Below are 21,994 nucleotides of genomic sequence, written 5' to 3'. Positions count from 1 at the left end.
GTTAGCAGCCATAGCTCTTAACCACTGCACCACCAGGGCTCCATAGAGCTACCAGTTAGCAGCAGATGGCAAGCCGCTTGCACTACACAGGCTTATTTAGTGTGTTATTACCGTATGTTTGGTTTTTCAAACAACATTCCGGGCATTGTGCTACTGACTTTGTATACGTTATTTATAATTCTTAACACAAATAAGTCACATACGTATATATCAAATTTTATCTTATCAATGAGGAAACTTAAATTCAAAGAGGTTTATTTGCTGAAAACCACTTAGCTAAAAAAATAGAGTTTGAAACTAAGCCTTGTTGACTTTAACAGCTATAGTAATTCATTATGAGTTGTTGCTGATATTACTACTTTTGGATGATAATGAGACTTCAAGAAAAAAAATCATTGAAGACTCCAAGAAATGCAACCATATATGCATAAATTTAACTAATATTTTTGGTACAAATTGGGGAAAATATATTTGTAAATAATGTTGAAATTGAATAAAAGTAAAACAGATTTCAAGAAGGAATGCTCTTCATGATAATCAGGTACATTAAAAAAAAAAAAAAAAAAAACCTGAACCAGTTGCCGTGGAGTTAAATCTGACTCACAGTGACCCTGTAGGACAGAGTAGAACAGCCCCATAGGGTTTCCAAGGAGCGCCTGGTGGATTCGAACTGCTGACCTTTTGGTTAGCAGCCATAGCTCTTAACCACTATGCCACCAGGGTTTCCTAACCAGGTATAGACGGATATAAATGTTTCACAACAAGATATTTGATTTTGAATCCAAGTTGAAGATGCTAATTAAATTTTAATGCCTAAACTTGAAACAAATAAAAATTTAAATTGGAGATCTACTGAAATAGTTTACCAATTCAATTCCTTTTTTAAAAAATTGCAGACTTTTTTTTTAATGCAGTGTAAACATATACAACAGAATATTCACCAGTTCAAGTTTTAATATGCACAATCCAATGGCATTGATTGCACTCTTCACGTTGAGTAACTGTATCCCTATCTTTTCTGTAACTATTCTACCACCATTAAAGTAAACTCAATGCCCTTAAGAAAAAACTCCCTTTATCCCTCCCTCCAATTCCTGGTCACCACTATTAAGCTTTGGTTTCTATATATTTTCTTATTTCATGTCTATAGGGCCGCCATGAGTCGGAATCAACTCGACGGCACTGGACTGGGTTTATTTCATGTAAGTGAGATCAAATAGTATCTGTCTTTGTGTGACCAACTTATTTTGTTCAGCATATAGTTTTCAAGGTTATTCCATGTTGTGGCATGTATCACTACTTAATATCTCTGTATACCCCAAAAAACCCATTTGCTGTTGAATTGATTCCGACTCATAGTGTGACCTTATAGGACAGAGTAGACCTGCCCCATAGGGTTTCCAAGGAGCAGCTGGTGGATTTGAACTGCTGAACTTCTGGTTAACAGCCAAGCTCTTAACCACTGTACACCCCCGGGGTCCCATAAAGTAAAGAAGAGTGTTAAAAACGAAGTCCTTGAATTGTAGTTTTCATGGTTAGGCTGAAACACATAGTGGGATTCAGGAATGTAATGTTGAGGAAAAGGGGCACATCCATAACCAAATGTGAGAGAACTTTAAAACCCAAATATAGGGTATGCCTCTCCACAGGCAGTAGTCAAAAATCATAATGTTTAAAATGATGAGAAAAAACTCTACCCAATCCTCTCTAACGTTGGGGGTAGAGGACAGGGAGAGGACAGTAGGACTCCCCAGTGGAGGTGGCAGTCATAATTTGACAGTACTCACATGATTATGGAGAGAGAAAACCATTTAGATCCTTCAGTCGAAGTCTAGGAGAAAGAAAAATCAAAGAACCACTTTTGAGGAAATAGAGCTGACAAGAATAAGTAGGTTATTGTAGACCTAATCATGCAGTCTGGGCTTTAAGTTTGAGCGATATCAAATCAGGGAAGGAAACTGAAAATCAAGAAGCCCAGTGGTGATTCACACAGAAGAAGGCACGTGGGTGTATGATATGATTAGAAACTTAATATTTTTCTAAAACAGATTTGATGAACATCATTCCACTGTTAGTTTATAGACTATAGCTTGATTAAGCAATAAAAGTCACTAGTTAAGAGCAAAGACTCTGTAGTCAGTTTGCCTGTGTTCAACGTGAATTCTATTTCCTAACTGTGTGATCTCCACCAAGTTGCTTAACCTCTCTGTGTTTCATTTCCTTCACCTTCACACTGGATGTAATAATAGTATATACTTTGTAGGGTTGCTGTAAGGATTTATCTATCACTACGAGTTACCATTGTGTTGACTCCAGCTCATAGTGACCCCGTGTGTGTCAGAATAGAACTGTGCTCCATATAGTTTTTTAGTGACTGGTTTTTCAAAAGTAGATTGCCAGGTTTTCTTCCAAGTGATCTCTGGGTGGACTTGAACCTCCAACCTTTCGATTAGTAGCGGAACATATGAAACGTTTACCACATCCAGGGACTCCGTGAGGATTTAAATGATTTAAACTTTCTAAAGTACCTAAGGAGTGTCAGGCATATAAAAAGGGCTCTATGTATGGCAACAATAATAATAACTGCTATTTCCACTGTTGTTACTATTATTGCCATTTTTTACTGTAATCCTAATAAGTAGCAGCTTGAGCCCTGCCCATATAATCCATGTGGACATTTTCGTACCATCCCAGGACATGTTAGTCACTGCAAAGTTTGATTATTTAGTAGCTACATTCACACTGAGAGCCCATCTATGATTTACATCAATTACTAACAAAATCTTGCTTTTAGGACACAGACTCATACTGCTTTGTGACAGCCACTAGCATCTCATTAGGCACAGAGTGTGAAGTTTTTGTTTTCCAGCTAGAGAGTTATGCAAAATATTATGTATACTCACTGCTCAATTAAATTCAACTCTATTGAACTCCAAAGTGACTGGCATCAGCTTGCCATATTTTTCCAAGTAACCTAGCATAGGTGTACTATCAGCTCTATGACAGGAATATGACAGAGCTATGCCTCCCCTGGGAGATTTGCTATAACTGCCTGGATTCCTTACATGTAAAATCCTCAGGATTTCTCCAAAGGAAAAAAGCAAGACCCTTAGCTATTATGCTTTGTACACTCTGCTGTATCTTCATGTCTCTGTGAATCTTGATTCAGGCTAAGTGCATCATTAATCTTAAACATATCAACCCAAGGACACAATTAAAGTCCAACAGAATAATGAGTGGGTTAAAGGAATACCCACTAGCACAGCCAAGAACGTACCCTACCTCTCCTTATGCTACATAATTACACACGTCCACTAATTTACACTGATCTAGAACTTGTAAAAAGTGTGACTCTCTTAGTTATCTAGTGCTGCGGTAACAGAAATACAAGTGGATGGCTTTAATGAACAGAAATTTATTCTTTCATGGTCTAGGAGGCTAGGAGTCTGAATTCAGGGGCCAGCTCCAGGGGAGGACTTTCTGTCTCTGTCAGCTCTGGAGGAAGGTCCTTGTCATCAATCTTCCCCAGCTCTAGGGCTCTAGGTATTTTTCAGTGCAGGGACCCCAGGTCTAAAGGACACACACTGCTCTTGGCACTACTTTCTTGATGGTATGAGGTTCCCCTGTCTCTCTGCTTGCTTCTCTCTTTTATATCTCAAAAGAGATTGACTTAAAACAGAATATAATCTTGTAGATTGAGTCCTGCCTCTTTATGTATGGGCACTGAAATTTGAAGTTCATAGAAGTTCCATGTGTGACAGATATTAATCTTCTTTTAATATTTTTCATCATTTAAAAATGAAAAAGCCATTCTTAGCTTGCAGACCGTGAGAAAACATGTGTCATGCTAGATTTGGCTCACCAGCTGTAGTTTGCTGACACCTGATATAAAGGAATCAGAATATGTTGAACTGAACAAGTTAACTTAGGCACCACTACCATGACCTAGAAGTTTAACTAGTAATATTCAATGTCTCAATGCATGAAGTACACCATCGGCTTTATTTTTATGATTTATTTTTTCACGATTCATACTTTGACATCAGAAATCATGAGTTAACCAAAAGGTTAGAGGTTTGAGTTCACCCAGAGATGCCTCAGAAGAAAGGCGTGGTGATCTACTTCCAAAAAACCAGCCATTGAGAACCCTGGGCAGCACACAATTCTACTCCGATGCAGATGGGGTTGCAATGACTCCGAAAGCACTGGAGGGCAACTGGTGGTAAAATTCTCACATCTACCACTTACTAGTTTTACATCCTTGAATGAAAAATTAACCTCCGGAAATCTCAGTTTCCCAAGATGTATTCCACGCTACATGGGTTATAACAGTGGGGTTCAGCTGCCATTGGTCATCAGAACCAGCTGGAGAGAAAAGTAGGGTCAACATCCAAAAATGTAGCTTCAATAGGTGATTCCAGCTATGCGGCTACTGACTTCTAGGTCTCTTCCTGCCCCATAAGTCTAAGAATTTGCATTTTGCAGACTCATCTTGACACAATTTTTAACAATAACCTCACGTCACAGAACATTAAAAATAAAAATTAGTAGAAATCCACTGCAAAATATCTAAACCCATCCCAGTGCTGTTGAGTCGATTCCGGCTCATAGAGACCCTATAGGACAGAGTAAAGCTGCCCCATAGAGTCCCCAAGGAGTACCTGGAGGATTCGAACTGCCAACCCTTTGGTTAGCAGTCGTAGCACTTAACCATTATTCCACCAGGGTTTCCACAAGATATCTAGACCTATTTAATTGTTGCTTCATCATGGTGGCAAAAAGAAAAAAAATAATTTTAAAAATTCTCTTACCTTACTATTGATTGATGAGCAGAATAGAAAAAAGAGAAATAACCAAAACAAAGTAAAGAAATTACATATTTTCTATCGTAATAGATTAAAAAAAAAAAATAGAAAATGTATGAGGAGAAAATGCAGCAGCAATCTGGAAGTCTATGCTTTGCCTCATGTTTCTCTCAAACACTTATTATTCCCCACTTACGGTGTTTTATACGTTGAACAATTGTAGCAACATTTCTCTGCTTCCTGCTTCATTTTTCCTAAAAACAGCACACACAAATAGGCAAAAATAACCAGTCTACAATATGACAATATAATTCATTTGTTCCCCGCTTTCAAAGCTCTTCACAGTTAATATCTTGTCTATGTTCATCTACTTGATTTCATTGTCAACTGTCGTCTTTGCGCAAAAAGTCCCTAGACAAATCTGATGATCGAGCAAAGTTTAGTGTTTTAGGCTTATTGTACTAAGGTAGAAATACACACAAACCTGTGCGCATGCGTGCACACACACACACACACACCTTGACAGAGCTGTAGTAATGCCTTAAGTGCTGGAATCTGGGAAGGGGAAGTTTAGGGTTTTATAATCTTGCCTGAATGGTTTTAAGATGGGTCTTTCAAAGCAGGAATCAGGTAGAAATTAGTCCGCACCAAAAACCCATTGGCATCGAGCCAGTTCTGACTTATGGTGACCCTGTGTGTTTCAGAATAGAACTGTCCACATGGTTTTCATGGCTGTGATCTTTCAGAAGTAGACCTCCAGGCCTTTCTTCCACAGCATTGCTGAGTGGGTGTGAACTGTTAACCTTTTGGTTAGTAGCCAAGCACAAGTCATTTGTGCCACCAACATACCTCATAAAAAACAAAAGCAAACCATTGTTGTCGAGTCAATTCCAAATCATGGTGACCCTATAGGCAGAGTGGAACTGCCCCATGGGGTTTCCAAGGAGCAGCTGATGGAGTCAAACTGCCCACCTTTTGGTTAACATCTCGTTTGTAACCACTGCACCACCAGTGCTCCAGGTACCTCATAGGTGTGGCAATTTCAGACAAATTGGGAATTCATTCCCTAATGAGGCCAGCGGGATTCAGAAATCTTAATTATCTCTTAGCAACCAGAAGTGTTTGAATTCTTTGTAATCTGTCGGAAGTGAGACGAGCATCTCCTTTGGCTAAGTCATGTCCTATGTAATCCCCTTTATCTTGAAAAATGCAAAGTTTCCATTGGAAACTTTAAATCCTCTCTGAACTTCGTAAAAATAAAAATAAACATTACTGTAGAGTTGATTCCAACTCATAGTGACCCTATAGGTCAGAGTAGAACTGCTCCATAGGGTTTCCAAGGAGCGCCTCGTGGATTTGAAATGCTGACCTTTTGGTTAGTATCCATAGCTCTTAACCACTACGCCATCAGGATTTCCTGAGCTTCACAACAAAGTACATAAAATAATCCGTTGGGTACAGATAGCCTCATGGTTTGAACATAGCAGTAGGTCATCTGCATAAGGATCCTGAAAGCCATAAAGACCCTGGATAAGAAACTGTGAAAAGAAGGAGAGTGCCTCAGTAATCCAGATGTATTATTGATGTTCCCAGGCAAAGGCAAAAAAGTATTAAACATTTACCTAACCAACACTAAAGAAGACAGAACACAAATGTACAGCTAGATTATATACACCCTAATGTGGCACAAAGGATGAAATATCATTTGTGTTCAGGACTACATGGAAGTGTGGGGTGATTATCTCATTATGTCCCTGAGGTGCTGAATATATCAATATCTTCCCCAGATGGGTTTCTTGACTGGAAGGATAGCATTATTACAGGGATAGATGCAAGGTATGACTAACAGCTACACTACTAGGCTTTCCACTACTGGTTTTAGTACTCCTTTAGCTTCTAGTTTTAGAGAGTATTGTGGGGGATTTCACAAAGACACGGATGCATCAATCTGAAACTTAATGAACTCAAATGATTATGCCAATGTCAGTAGAAATTTGGGCTCACAAAGAATTCACCACTTTGTGGTGATCTTCAATTAGGGTTTAACTCAGAGACACAGATATTGCTAAATCAATGTCAAATATGCCTATGGCCTGATTATGGATAGGGGTATTGCTAGATCTTTCAAAAAACAAGAGTAGAGGACAAGAGCATTTACTGATAATTCTATCTGCACAGCATACCTCTTCCTCTTAAGTTACCAGATGTGATGTTGCAAAGGAAGGAAAAACGTTTCTCAAATAAAAAGTCTGCAAGTGATGAATAAGCTGGGACATGGAAAAATCTGAGTATGAGAGATAAAAAAAGTATGAGAGATACCTACCACTTATTAGGTTTTTGACTCATTAGGAAAAAAAAAAATGTGTTTTGTAAAAAGGTGTAAGGTAGATATTTTGGCACCCAAATCAATCACGTGTTCAAGTTTTCTCTTTAATATTTAGATAAAATGCCTCCTTGTGAGGTAGTGTAAAGTAGTAATTTGGTTACTTGGTTCCCCCCCCCCAGAGCACCTTCAGTGATCATCCACCTTGTTTGTTTTTGTTTTTTGTTTCTGTTTCTTCCCTTCAGTGTCTTAGCTAGTGTATGGGAATTGTTTTTTCAATGTTCTCCCTGCTTAATCAAAAAACTCCTTCACCCTGGGCTTACCAACAGGAATGGAAACACCTAACTGCTTTACTGTAAGACCAGTGAAATATATTCAGGGTATTTTTATGCTTTTGTTCCAAAGCTCTTTCAACATATCCACAGAGGTGTTGGAGGTTTGGTAATGGAGTATTTCTCATTCATTGCAGTAATTTCTTACCTATTATGTCCTCTATTCCAGGCTTACAGGAGCTCACTAAAAGAAAAAAGAGGTCTGGGTTCATTTACACTTCAGGATCTATTTCTGAATGTTATCTGTTGTTGTTGTTGTTAGGTGCCGTAGAGTTGGTTCTGATTCATAGCAACCCTATGCACAACAGAACGAAACACGGCCTGGGTCTGAGCCATCCTCACAATCATTGTTAGGCTTGAGCTCATTTTTGCAGCCACTGTGTCAATCCACTTCATTGAGGGTCTTCCTCTTTTCCACTGACCCCTTATTCTGCCAAGCATGATGTCCTTCTCCAGGGACTGATCCCTCCTGACAACATGTCCAAAGTATGTAAGACGCAGTCTCATCATCCTTGCCTCTAAGGAGCATTCTGGCTGTACTTCTTCTAAGACAGATTTGTTCGTTCTTTTGGCAGTCCATGGTATATTCAATATTCTTCACCAATACCACAATTCAAAAGCGTCAATTCTTCGGTTTTCCTTATTCACTATCCAGCTTTCACATGCATATGATGGTATTGAAAATACCATGGCTTGGGTCAGGCGCACCTTAGTCTTCAGGGTGACACCTTTGCTCTTCAACACTTTGAAGAGGTCCTTTGCAGCAGATTTGCCCAATGCAATGCATCTTTTGATTTCTTGACTGCTGCTTCCGTGGCTGTTGATTGTGGATCCAAGTAAAATGAAATCCTTGACAACTTCAATCTTTTCTCCGTTTATCATAATGTTGCTCATTGGTCCAGTTGTGAGGATTTTTGTTTTCTTTATGTTGAGGCGCAATCCATACTGAAGGCTGTGGCCTTTGACCCTCATTAGTAAGTGCTTCAAGCCCTCTTCACTTTCATCAAGTAAGGTTGTGTCATCTGCTTAATGCAGGTTGTTAATAAGTCTTCCTCCAATCCTGATGCCCCATTCTTCTTCATATAGTCCAGCTTCTCGGATTATCTCCTCAGCATACAGATTGAATAGGTATGGTGAAAGAATACAACCACCCTGACACACACCTTTCCTGACTTTAAACCAATCAATATCCCCTTGTTCTGTCCAAACGACTACCTTTTGATCTATGAGAACAATTAGGTGTTTTGGAATTCCCATGCTTCACAATGTTATCCATAATTTGTTATGATTCACACAGTCAAATGCCTTTGCATAGTCGATAAAACACAGGTAAACATCCTTCTGGTATTCTCTGCTTTCAGCCAGGATCCATCTGACAACAGCAATGATGTCCCTGGTTCCACGTCCTCTTCTGAAACCGGCCTGAATTTCTGGTGGTTCCCTGTCGATATACTGCTGCAGCCATCTTTGAATGATCTTCAGCAAAACTTTGCTTGGGTGTGATATCAATGATACTGTTCTATAATTTCCACATTAGGTTGGATCACCTTTCTTGGGAATAGGCATAAATATGGATCTCTTCCAATCAGTTGGCCAGGAAGCTGTCTTCCATATTTCTTGGCGTAGATGAGTGAGGACCTCCAGCGCTGCATCTGTTTGTTGAAACATCTCAATTGACATTCCATCAATTCCTGGAGCCTTGTTTTTTGCCAATGCCTTCAGAGCAGCTTGGACTTCTTCCTTCAGTACCATCGGTTCCTGATCATATGCCACCTCTTGAAATGGTTGAACATCAACTAATTCTTTTTGGTATAATGACTCTGTGTATTCCTTCCCTCTTCTTTTGATGCTTCCTGGGTCTTTTAATATTTTCCCCATGGAATCCTGCACTATTGCAACTTGAGGCTTGAATTTTTTCTTCAGTTCTTTCAGCTTGAGAAAGGCCGGGAATGTTCTTCCCTTTTGGTTCTCCATCTCCAGCTCTTTGCACATGTCATTGTAATACTTTACTTCGTCTTCTTGAGAGGCCCTTTGAACTCTTCTGTTCAGTTCTTTTACTTCATCAATTCTTCCTTTTGCTTTAACTGCTCGACGTTCAAGAGCAAATTCCAGAGTCTCCTCTGACATCCACCTTGGTCTTTTCTTTCTTTCCCGTCTTTTCAGTGACCTCTTGCTTTCTTCATGTATGATGTTCTTGATGTCATCTCACAACTCATCTGGTCTTCAGTCACTAGTGTTCAGTGCATCAAATCTATTCTTCAGATGGTCTTTAAATTTGGGTAGGATATACTCAAGGTCATATTTTGGCTCTCATGGACTTGCTCTGATTTTCTTCAGTTTCAGCTTGAACTTGTATGTGAGCAATTGATGGTCTGTTCCACTGTCAGCCCCTGGCCTTGTTCTGACTGATGATATTGAGCTTTTCCATCATCTCTTTCCACAGATGTAGTCAATTTGATTTCTTTGTGTTCCATCTGGTGAGGTCCATGTGTATAGATGCCATTTATGTTGGTGAAAGAAGGTATTTGCAAAGAAGAAGTCATTGGTTTTGCAAAATTCCTTCATTTGATCTAAAGATAATAAAAAGAGTATTTCTCAAATCTCCAATGGGCTCATTCTTTCTTTGCCAGTAGATTAAATTAGAATAGAATCTATTTTCATATTAAAGACATTGGAAATAGGCTTCAGGATACCTTAATCAACATTTAAGGCTTTTCCAAGTTTCTCTTGGTTTTGATGCAAGGGGAGGGGAGAGGGTGTTGTATCTCTGGTCACAGACTAAGGGCATTCCCAGATTACCTTTTTCTTCCAATTGTTTGCTCCTGAAGTTTCTCCAGCCTTAAGCACAAATTGATATAGCTTTTGGAGCTCTACATCGTCCAAGAACTACTGTAAATTTTTCTGTGAATTTCTGTCTCCTTGTTTTGTCTTTAAAATATTCTTTGTAAGAATGAGACCAGGGCTTAAAATCAGCCATAAGATGTCAGACTGAATATGAAGTTAAAGATCAGGCTGCAAAAGGAGATGAAGTGACTGGAAAACGATTTTATGCATCTGTCCTCTTTCTGGGATAACTTTGTCTTAAGCTGGATATCAAGGGAAGAAATGGATAGGTCACAAGAGCAGATATTCTTCAAATCGGTCTTCAGGAGTTATTGAATGCCCTCTTTTTCAACCCTGTGGATGACAAGTTAATTTGTGCAGAAAAATTAGTGAAATTGACAGGGTCAGTTTTGGAAGATGCCCGGAGGGGTAAAGAATGGAAGAAATTATTCAGAGAATTGAAAATATTGTCCTAGATGCAAATTGCCACAGAGATGTAAAACAGATGCTCTGGAAGCTTGTAGAACTCTGGTGGAGGAACTGACGTAGAATCCATGCAATGTCCACAAATACAGAAGCAACACCTGAAAATGATCCTAACTGTTATATGAATTAATCAACATTTTATACGTCTGATGGTGCTCTTTTCACTGTTGCTGATCCAAATTACAAAGAGAGATATCAAGAGTTACTTGAAAGAGAAGACTTTTTTCCAGATTATGTAGAAAGTGGAGGAGATTCATTGGAGGCTGGTGATCCATAGGAACTCTGGTAGCTCAGTGGTTGAATCAGCTGCTAACAAAAAGGTCAGCAGTTTAAATCCATCAGCTGCTGCTTGGAAATCCTATGGAGTAGTTCTACTCTGTCCTATAGGGTCTATATTAGTCGATATTGACTTAATGGCTATGAGTTGTTTTTTGGGGGGGAGGGTGATCCATACTTGGATGATATTGGTGATGAGATGGACCAAGAAATAGAAGAAGCTTATGAAAAGTTTTGTTTAGAATCATAGCATAAGCAAGAACAGTGAAGCTAAATTTCAGTATATCAGTTTTATGAAGCAGTTTAGGTATGTGATCTAGTAGAAGAGAGGAAAATGATTCACACCCAAAATGAAGGATGCTGAGTTATGTTACTAATGTATGCAACTTTAATTTTGCTTAACACTATCTAACAAAGTAAACTTTATTCCCTGTAACTTAAAATGTGTGTATATACATACGTATGTAAAAAAAGAAAAAAACTATGCCATCGAGGCGATTCCAACTCATAGCAAACCTATAAGACAGAATAGAACTGCCTCATTGGGTTTCCAAGGAGCAGTTGGTGGATTTGAACTGCTGACCTTTTTTGTTAGCAGTGGAGTTCTTAACCACAGCCCCACCATATATATAGTCACTTTGAGGACTAAATTGCACCTACCCAAGCCATGATATTTTCAATCACCTGATATGCATGCAAAAGCTGGACACTGAATGAGGAGACCAAAAAAGAACTGATGTCTTTGTATTATGGTGTTGGCGAAAAATATTGAATATACCGTAAACTGCCAGAAGAATGAACAAGTCTGTGTTGGAAGAAATTTAGCCAGAGTGCTCCTTGGAAGTGAGGATGGTGAGACTCCATCTCACATACTTTGGACATGTTATCAGGAGGGATCAATCCCTGAAGGAGGACATCATGCCTGGTAAAGTAGAGGGTCAGCAAAAAAGAGGAAGACACTCAATGAGATGGATTGACACAGTGGCTGCAACAATGGGTTCAGGCATAACAGTGATTGTGAGGATGGCGCAGGATGAGGCAGTGTTTCGTTCTGTTGTACATAGGATCACTATTAGTCGGAACAATTCGACAGCACCTAACAACAGCAACAAAAACTATATATATATATATACATATATATATATTATATGTATATAACAATTATGTACAGTTAAATCCACTGTTTTGGCTGCAATAAAGTTGCTTTTGAAATAAATGTTGAAAGTATATTTCGTTATATGTTTACAAGTTTATCCTTTAAATTCTCCTTTTCTTGGGAACTAGTCTTAGCCTGGAAATACATATGACTGCAAAAATGTAGCATTCTTTTTTAGATTTGAGCATTACAGCTTTCATTTTTCTTTGACATTTAGTGTCTCAATGAAATTTCAAATATGAATCACAATCATGAAAATCTTTAGCACTAAAGTGTCACATATGCAGATACTGTTTGATACCAAGGGCTTTCAAAATGTCGTTCAAAGAAAGACAGACTTAGAGAACTCTCAACAAAGCAATGAAGACTCTTCACTGACGATTTATTCCCGTTCTAGAATTGTTCTTTCAGTTACCTTTACACCTTTAATTTTTTTTTCCACCTGACTAACTTCATTACCATAAGACCTAAAGCGTGATTCTGCTTTATTTATAAGGCTTTCTCATTTTTATCTTCTAGCATGAGTTACACTGACTTTTTTACTAGAGGATTTTACTAGATCTTTGTCATTCAAGTTTTCATCTGCTTTATAACTGATACACCTTGAGGATCACTTTTCTAATACTTTTTTCTATAATATGATACCACCCCTGCCTTATTTAAGTAATACTTTCACCTAATGTCAAAAATCTGTTTCCAGCTAACTAAAGTAAAACTTATGTAAAAAAGGACCACTTGTAAATATGCATGTAAATAGTTCTACTAGTAATTCCATTTTACATTTGGTACATCTGTGTCTGCTAATATATTTAGCTTTCTTACTTTCCTGCTTGTTTGCCCAGTCTGAATTAAGAGTAGACTTTGAAAAAAAAAATTAAAAAAAGTATTACACAGGGGAAAGAAATAGTGGAATAAAGTCTGGAAGGTTTGAGTTAGAGTTCAGGGGAAAAAAAAGAAAGATAGCTTTATGATGTCACATTTTTCATTTGACTTGGCTAATGGAAACCCTGGCGGAGTAGTGGTTAAGTGCTACAGCTGCTAACCAAGAGGTCGGCAGTTCAAAGCCTCCAGGTGCTCCCTGGAAATTATGGGGCAGTTCTACTCTGTCCTATAAAGTCGCTATGAGTCGGAATCGACTCAGCGGTAATGGGTTTGGTTTCGTTTGGGCGGCTATAAAATCATTTGCAGAAACATTTTGGAATCTAAATTTCTTTGAAAGCTCTCTTGTAGTAAACAAAAAAGGCTGATCATGAGCTACATAGAATGTTATCCCCTTTTTGTTCTAAGGTCCTTCTCAAATTAATATTGTTCATATAAGAAGTTCTCCAAAGTGCCCACTGTAATTCTAAATTACTCTCGAAGAAATCAAGTTACTTAGAAAAATAATACATGAATTACAGTTATAGTATGAACAAATGAAGAAAACTGAAGTCTGGTGCAGAAAGGACATGGACTTTGACTGAGAGGAGCCCACAAAAGTCTGGCAACAGGTCAGCCAATTTTTTTTTTTTTTTTTGTGGTGCACATGTGTGTTGTACCTTGAGCCCTCAAACTAATGGTTAGCTGTCATGATTGAAAAGCTGGCAAATCCATAGTTCTGACGTTTAGCAAGTGTCAAGAGGTTTTTCCCTTGACCAAACTCACACACATATTTGAACAAGGCAGTGACAAATTCTAAACAAGGTTTTGATAGATGACCCAATGCAAATATTTCCTAAACTAGTGCCTGTCTGACATGGCTTTCTGAATTCATCAGCTTTTGTGGCAGCCTTAAAAGATATGTATCACATCCAAGTCTAACTTTTCTCTAAGAACTTCCTTTTCTAAGCTTAAAACAGAATATAGGGAGAACTGCCCTCCCCCATTTTTTTTTTTTTTTTTAAGGCACAGTAGTGTTGTGAATAAAGGGCAGCTTTTTTTTTTTTTCTTCTAAGGCTAAGCATTTCAAACCAGGCCATAAAACAAACAATTTTTTAAAAAATTCCTCAAGCATAGAAATTAAAATAAACAGTTGGGATATTGAGAACTTGATGAAAAAAAAATTGGAGCTCAGACCCAATGGGGGCCTTACCTCATGTAGCAGTTGGAAGGCTTTCAGGAAGGACTCAGTTTAGGGCTGAGGATCTCAATTTGTGGTAGTAAGGAGGTAACAACAGGATATTATAAAACCTCCAAGGCTGTCAATGTTAAAGCCCCCAAAAGGCCAAAAAGATGGCCAGAGGAACATGTTGATCAAGCAAAGCTACATTTTTAAGACTTACTGCAGTAAGGCATAACACTAGCTTGCGGTTGTTGTCAGTTACCCATGAGTAGATTATGACTCATGGAGACCCCATGTGTTACAGAAGAGAACTGCTCCATAGGGTTCTCTTGACTGTAATCTTAACATAAACAGATCTCCAGGCCTTTTCTTCCATGGTACCACTGAGTAGGTTTGAACCAGCAACCTTTAGGTTAGACAGTTGAAGGCAACATTTTGCATCACCTACGGACTATAAAGACCAATGTAATAATGTCTTTAAAAGTGAAAGTTAAGGAACCGTAAATATGGAGTCTTAGGGCCTAGACTGGGAGCTTTTAAGGTAGCTCTTTCAAATAAGGAAACTGCCTGGGATTGGCAGAATTTGTAACAATAACTTCGGATGAGTGCAACAGCAAGGTGGAGTGAGCCTTGCTGAGCAACCTGCTAGTATAGATAATTAGATTAATTTCGTTGATCAGTCTTATCTTCTAGGAGTTATTGTTTCCAGGAGAAAATAGCTAAGCCTTTGTTTGCTTCATCTCAGTATCACTTAACATAGGAACCCAACGGTTTTGTTTTTTTTCACATAGAGGTAGGAATTTATGTTGGTTTCAGTTCTGTACATAAAGCTCTGATGTTCTCAGCATATCAAATTATCAAATTTGCTTCTCCTACTACTAATTTATTTTTCCCAGTGACCCATTAAGAATAGGTTTTCTTTTCATTCTCAAGCCACTCATGCTGACCTTATGTGTAACGGAATGAAAGTTGCCCATTCCTGCACCACCTTAATGATCACTGGGACGGTTGAGTTCATTGTTGTGGCTGTTGTGTAGTGCTTTCCCACCCAGGAGCTTCATCTTCTACTGATATCTGATAACATTGTGTTGTGATCCGATCCGTAAGGTTCCATTGACTAAGTTTTGGAAGTAGATCACCAGGCCTATCTTCCTAGTCTGTCTTAGTTGTGAAGTTCCACTGAAATCTGTCCACCATGGGTGACCACGTTGGTATTTGAAATCCGAGTGGTATAGCTTCCAGCATCATAGCAACATGTAAGCCACCACAGTACAACAAACTGATAAACAAGTGGTGGCTTTTCATTAGTTACCCAATATTACTTTCCTTCCAGTGATTATATTCACCCCATGCCTCTTGAGAAACATATATATATTTCAGGTGTCACTTTTGGCTCTACAAAGCAAAACCAGACAAAATAAAAAGTAAAGACTCAATTCACAATCAACAAATATTTAACTCAAATATTTACCCAGATCCTTCCCCTACTGCCTGGATTGCAAGTAATATAATTTCATAAATTCACTTGGTGGTCTCCTCTTTGTTAAAACCTCTCCCTCTAAACCTCATCTATTGCTACTGGGATTGTAAAATGGTATAACCACTGTGGAAAACAATTTGGTAGTTTCTCAAAAAATCACACATAGAGCTACTATATGATCCAGCAATTCCACTGCTGGGTGTATACCCCAAAGAACCTGTTCACACTGTAACTGTAATGCATGTATTATTTTTCTAAATAACTTGATTTCTTCAAGAGTAATTTAGAATTACAGTGGGCACTTTGGAGAACTTCTGATATGAACAATATTAATTTGAGAAGGGCCTTAGAGCAAAGAGGTAATAAAATTCTATGTAGCCCATGATCAGCATTTGACCTTAACTGAAATAAGGTCATTGCAGATGTAATTAGTTAAGATAAGCCATTATGATGGTGGTCTTAAAATGGTGAGAAACAGAGGGAAGACGACCATGTGAAGAGAGAGGCAGTGATTGGTGTTATGCTGCCAGAAACTGGAATAAACATAACAAACAAGCAGCAAGGGCTGCCACAAGAACCTAGGAAGAACCTTCCCTCAGAGTCTTCAGAGAGAGCATGGCCCTGCCAACACCCTGAATTTAAACTTCTAGCCTCCGGAACTCTAACAGAATAAATTTCTCTTGTTTCAAACCACTCATTTTGTGGTAATTTCTTATGCCAGCTGAGATCAGCTGCTAACCTAAAGGATGGTGGTTTGAACACCCTCAGTGGCTCCTTGAAAGAAAAGCCGGGGGAATTGCTTCGTAAAGATTAGTCTCAGAAAACCCCTCAGAGTAGTTCTACTCTTTAACACACGAGGTCACAGTGAGTTAGAATTGACTTGATGGCAATTGGAATTGACTCGAGGGTCTGGTCTAGGGAAGTAATACAGTGCTGTAGGAAATACAAAAGAAGGAGGCATGATCCCTGCCCTCAGGAGGCTTAAAGTCTTTTTGAAGAAATGAACAAAGAAACAAAAAAAAGTAACACATACGAATTAACAGTTTCCTAAATAATCTATCTTATTTTCCATTTCAAAAAGAAAGGGCACCCTGAGGAAACATCTACATAAAAGCAATTCATTAGGGAAAATAAAAAATCCTCTTTTTATATATGCAGACAGTTTACCACGTGCAAAAAAATTTTCATCTTCAAAATCATCATGATTTGCGCCTTTGTCTAATTGACGCATTTTTCCTTTTACTGAAGACTGATAAAATATGGTTTCATTAACATTTTGGTTATGACAGTGTTCTGATAAAATTAAATGTCAAATTGTCAGAGGTTTATTATTCAAAACTTGAATTCAGTTGTTTTCAAATAATTGAGAATGGATTTGTACAGTACTATTGCCAAATTTTCAACTAATGTTTAAAAGAAGGCAGCATTTTGGAAAGATTATTCCCTTTGCGACCTTAAGTCTTATATTAATTTACATCTGTTTTAAGGATTCTGGGATCAGGTTCTTTGAATATTCTCCTCTTGTCTATTAAAAACCCCTATGCATAATAGCAAGTGGTAAAATCGGCATCCACAATTCCTTTTATGAACATAAAGTAATTGATTTTGTGTGATATCTTAGAGGATTAAGCAGAGTAAAATCTATTCTTAAAAGAAAGTGAATGAAAATTTCCTACTCATTGGGTTTGGCACTGATTTCACAGGCATTGATTATACTAAAAAATTCAAAAAGTACTTCTCCACAATCTTATTGGGATAGTTACTAACCCAAATTTTTCCAATGCTGATGTGTTTTCAGTTTTCAAATTTCCTAGTTACTGCATGATGTCATTGCAATGCTGCTCTACTTTTAGCCCCTGACTACCTCAGAGAAAGATTAATTTTTACCTCGGTAAAGTTGACTTGATGTCCCCGGGTAGCACAAACAGTTAAGTGCTTGGCTGAGAATTGAAAAGTTGGAGGTTCGAGGACACCCAGAAGAACCTCTGAAGAAAGATCTAACAATCTACTTCCGAAAAATCAGCCATTAAAAATTCTTTGGAGCAGCGTTCTACTCTGACACACACCGGGTCACCATAAGTTGGAATCAACTCAACAGCAACTAGTTGTAAAGATAACTAAAGAATAACTTTTTGTGTGTGTGTGCCGAAGCAATTTAAATATGTGTGTGTATGTATGTATTCCATACACTTAAGGTAGAAAATGAAAAAGTGTTTTTAACTCTTCTTTCTCCTTCAGGTCTTTAATCCATTCTGTCACCAAGTCATCTATGTGTCATCTTTCCTCTTCATTCCTGTAAATTCTTTCACCCTTATCTCTGCTTCAGCTTACTGTTGATAATCCTTTATTCTGTGCCTCATTCAATCTATTTTCAAAGCTACTGCCACACAAATTTACTTAAAATGATATTTGCATAACAAAAATTACTTGTTCAGAGTCCTAGAATGACTGCCGTTTTCATCCACATTTTTTAAAAATCATTTTCCTCCTGAACTTTAATCTCTCCTTCAGGATGGAAAGTTCTGTGTGTGCCTTCTTCGTATCTACCTTTACATGGCTTCTCAACTGTTCCCACAGCCTGAAATACTTTTGTCCTTTAAAATAACTAAATGTGCATATGTACGTGTGTGTGTAATACTTAGTATACATACAAATACAGTTTACACACTCAATTTGCTAAGAAACCAAATTTTTGATAAGTTTCCTTAACAAGTATGTCTCCATTATTGTCAGCCATGAAACACAAGCCTTTGCTCCTGTGAGCCTTTCTATGACATCCTCCACCAGCCAGACATCTGAAACTTAGCAGAGGCTTTGTATTTATTAATTCAGTTTAAATAACAAGCACATTACCTTGTCACTATTGTTTTCAATGATAACTACCTGCTTTTGACTCCATTAATTTGTAGTAAGTTATAAATATATTACATTAGAATCTTTTAGCACTTTAACTTCTACTTGACTTATGTTAAGAAAATATGTAAGGTTGGTTGATCAATTATTATTACCCTAGTTTTTTGTTTTGTTTTGTTTTTTTAATCACAAAACAGAGACTTAAAATATTGTGACTTCTTTAAGATCACAGGGCAGGTAAGTATTAAAGCTAGATCATGTGTCATAGATTGAGTTGTGTCCCCCAAAAAATATGTGTATCAATTTGGCTAGGCCGTGAGTCCCAGTATTGTATGATTGTCTGCCATTTTGTCATCTGATACGATTTTCCTATGTGTTGTAAATCTCTGCCTGTGGTTAATAAGGCAAAATTAGGTTATGTTAAGAAGGATTAGGGTGGGACCTAACACCCTTGCTCAGGTCACATCCCCGATCCAATGTAAGGGAGTTTCCCTGGAGTGTGGCCTGCACTACCTTTTGTCTTGAAAGAAGAAATAAAAGGAAAGGGAAGAAAGTGGAGTGAGGGGTACTTCATACCACCAAGAAAGCATCACCAGGAGAAGAGTGCTTCCTTTGGACTTGAGGTTCTTGCACAGAGAAGCTCCTAGACCAAGGAAAGATTGATGACAAGGACCTTCCTCCAGAGCCGACAGAGAGAGAAAGCCTTCCCCTGGAGCTAACACCCTGAATTTGAACTTGTAATCTACTAGGCTGTGAAAGAATAAATTCCTCTTTGTTAAAGCCATCGATTTGTGGTACTTCTGTTAGAGCAGCGCTAGATGGCTAAGACATCATGTGAACTCTGGTTCATAGTTTTTTTTTTTCTTAAATAAACCTGACCCTTGTTGCTTCTCAAAGAAACAAAGTTGACCTCTGTTATTTGTAACTACATTTTATTAGCTTCTTTTATATGGCTAAGTTAGCATCTTCCCTCTACAAAAAATTGGCCAAAAATAGTTTGGCTTTAAATGATCTTACCTTAATGTATGAACTCGAATTTGAGCTATGACAATTACTACTTCACACACTCAGGCAAAGGAAAATGATGAGCATGCTAAAACTAAGTACAATTTTCCCTCCTCATAGGCTGAACTAAGCATAAATATGACAAAGGGCACACTGGAGAGTAATTATCAGCCTTCTCTTTCAGACAATATCGGCTTCTGCAAAGTCAATTAGAATATAAATGCAAAATATGTTGACAAGAACACATTTAGAGAAAAGCAATAATAGTAGAAGAGACAAATTATCTTTAATAACTTTATAATAGCAAATGTAATATTGTGAAAAAGCCTAAGAGCACTAATGAATTCATATATGTCTGATTTAGCAAAAAAATAAATATGGTTCAAATCAGAATACATTTTATAAGGTGTGCTATAAAGTGAATTTGTTCTGCTAAAATATCTGCTAGAAAAGAAAAAAAGAACCATATGGATGGTTAAGTTCTTTCCAATTGTCAAAGGTAAGGACTATAGTAAACAGGAAAATAGACTTTTACCATGTTTGTGTAGAAGGCAGAGGTGATATTAATTATATTACATTGTTTTCTGTATTGATGTTTGATCTAAATTGTTAATGTGATGTTGTAAGTAAAAACATGGTTTAGGTTGTAAAGGGAATATATCCATATATAATTTTACCAGTTACTGTGGGGTTGATTCCGACTCATGATGACACCATGTGGGTCAGAGTAGAACTGCTCTCCACAGAATTTTCAGTGGTGGATTTTTTCCTGAAATAGATTACCAGAGTTTCTTCAAAGGCATTTTCTCTGATTGAATTCAAACCACCAGCTTTTCTGTTAGCAGTCAATCATTTAACCTTTTTTTGCCATCCAAGGTATAGCTCTCAGAAGTGCCTAAGACAAGCTGGCAATGTGCGTCTGAAAGGTCACAATCTTGTAAACCCTGTGAAGCACAGTTGTGCTGTGTACACATGGGTCACCATGAGTTGGGATTGACTCAGGGGCAACAAACAACTACATATATTTTTATATATACAATTACATGTAAATAATATAAACATTAATGTCTTAGTTATCTAGTGCTGCTATAACAAATACCACAACTTGATGGCTTTAAAAAAGAGAAACTTATTCTCTCACAGTCTAATAGGCTACAAGTCCAAATTCAGGGTGCCAGCTCCAGGGGAAGGTTTCTCTGTCAGCTCTGGAGAAAGGTCTTTGTCATCAATCTTCCCCTGGTCTAGGGGCTTCTCAGGTGTGGGGACCCCTGGTCCAAGGGATGCCCTCTGCTCCCGGTGCTGCTTTCTTGGTGGTGTAACTTTCCCATGCCTCTCTGCTTGCTTCTCTCTTTTATATCTTAAAAGAGATTGGTTTAAAACACAATCTAATCTTGTAGATTGAGCCTTGCCTCATCAACATAACTGCTGGTAATTCCATCTAATCAACACCATAGAGATAGGATTTATAACACGTAGGAAAATCACATCAGATGACAAAATGGTAGATAATCACACAATACTGGGAATCATGGCCTAGACAAGTTGACAGATAGTTAAGGTGGACACAATTCAATCCACGATAATTATAAACAATAAAATAAACATTAAAAATCATATACTATATATATATAAGATTTTATGCTATGAGTCAGGATCAACTGGATGGCAATGGGTTATTACTTAGCATTAACTATCAATATGTTTTGTGTGCCAGAAGGTAATATTTGGAATTGATCCTATAAAGAAAATCATCAAAAAGAAAATAAATTATTAAGAAAAAAAAAGAAACATGTTCATCTAAGAATAGCTTTTGTACTAAGCACATATGAATACATTAAGAGTGTACATGATTACAAGCACACATAAAACCGTCTTACTTTAGAACAGACTGTTCTAGAAATGTGACCATAACAGATCGCTAGAATGACCCCAACACATAACTCCCTCCTCTATGCATTCCTTTAGCCATGTACATTGCATCATTCTCCATGGAGTGGTGTTATAGACTGAACTGTGTCCCCCAAAAGTGTGTGTCAACTTGGCTAGGCCATGATTCCCAGTACTGCAAGGTTGTCCACCATATTGTAATCTCATGTGATTATCCTACGTGCCCTAAATCCTGACCTGTATGACGCTAATGAGGCAGGATTAGAGGCAGTTATGTTAATGAGACAGGACTCAATCTACAGGATTAGGTTGTATTTTGAATCAATCTCTTTTGAGGCCCAAAAAAGAGAATTGAGCAAAGAGGAGAGGGATCTCATACCACTAAGAAAGAATTGCCAAGAGCAGAGGCTATTCTTTGGACCTGGGTACCTGCACTGAGAAGCTCCTAGGCAAGAGGAAGATTGATGACAAGGACCTTGCCCCAGGGCCAACAGACAGAGAAAGCCTTCCCCTAGAGCTGATGCCCT

At 37.9% G+C, this 21,994-nt stretch overlaps 1 pseudogene; it reads left to right on the top strand.

The window, feature by feature from the left end:
• Positions 1-4,318: 4,318 nt before the first annotated feature.
• On the top strand, positions 4,319-11,313 carry LOC126061760 (polyadenylate-binding protein-interacting protein 1-like; annotated as a pseudogene).
• Positions 11,314-21,994: the final 10,681 nt, after the last annotated feature.

Source organism: Elephas maximus, chromosome 18, assembly GCF_024166365.1.
Source record: "Elephas maximus indicus isolate mEleMax1 chromosome 18, mEleMax1 primary haplotype, whole genome shotgun sequence".
Lineage (NCBI taxonomy): Eukaryota > Metazoa > Chordata > Mammalia > Proboscidea > Elephantidae > Elephas > Elephas maximus.
The sequence above is the reverse complement of the archived record's forward strand: the minus strand, read 5'-3'. Positions and strand labels throughout refer to the sequence as shown.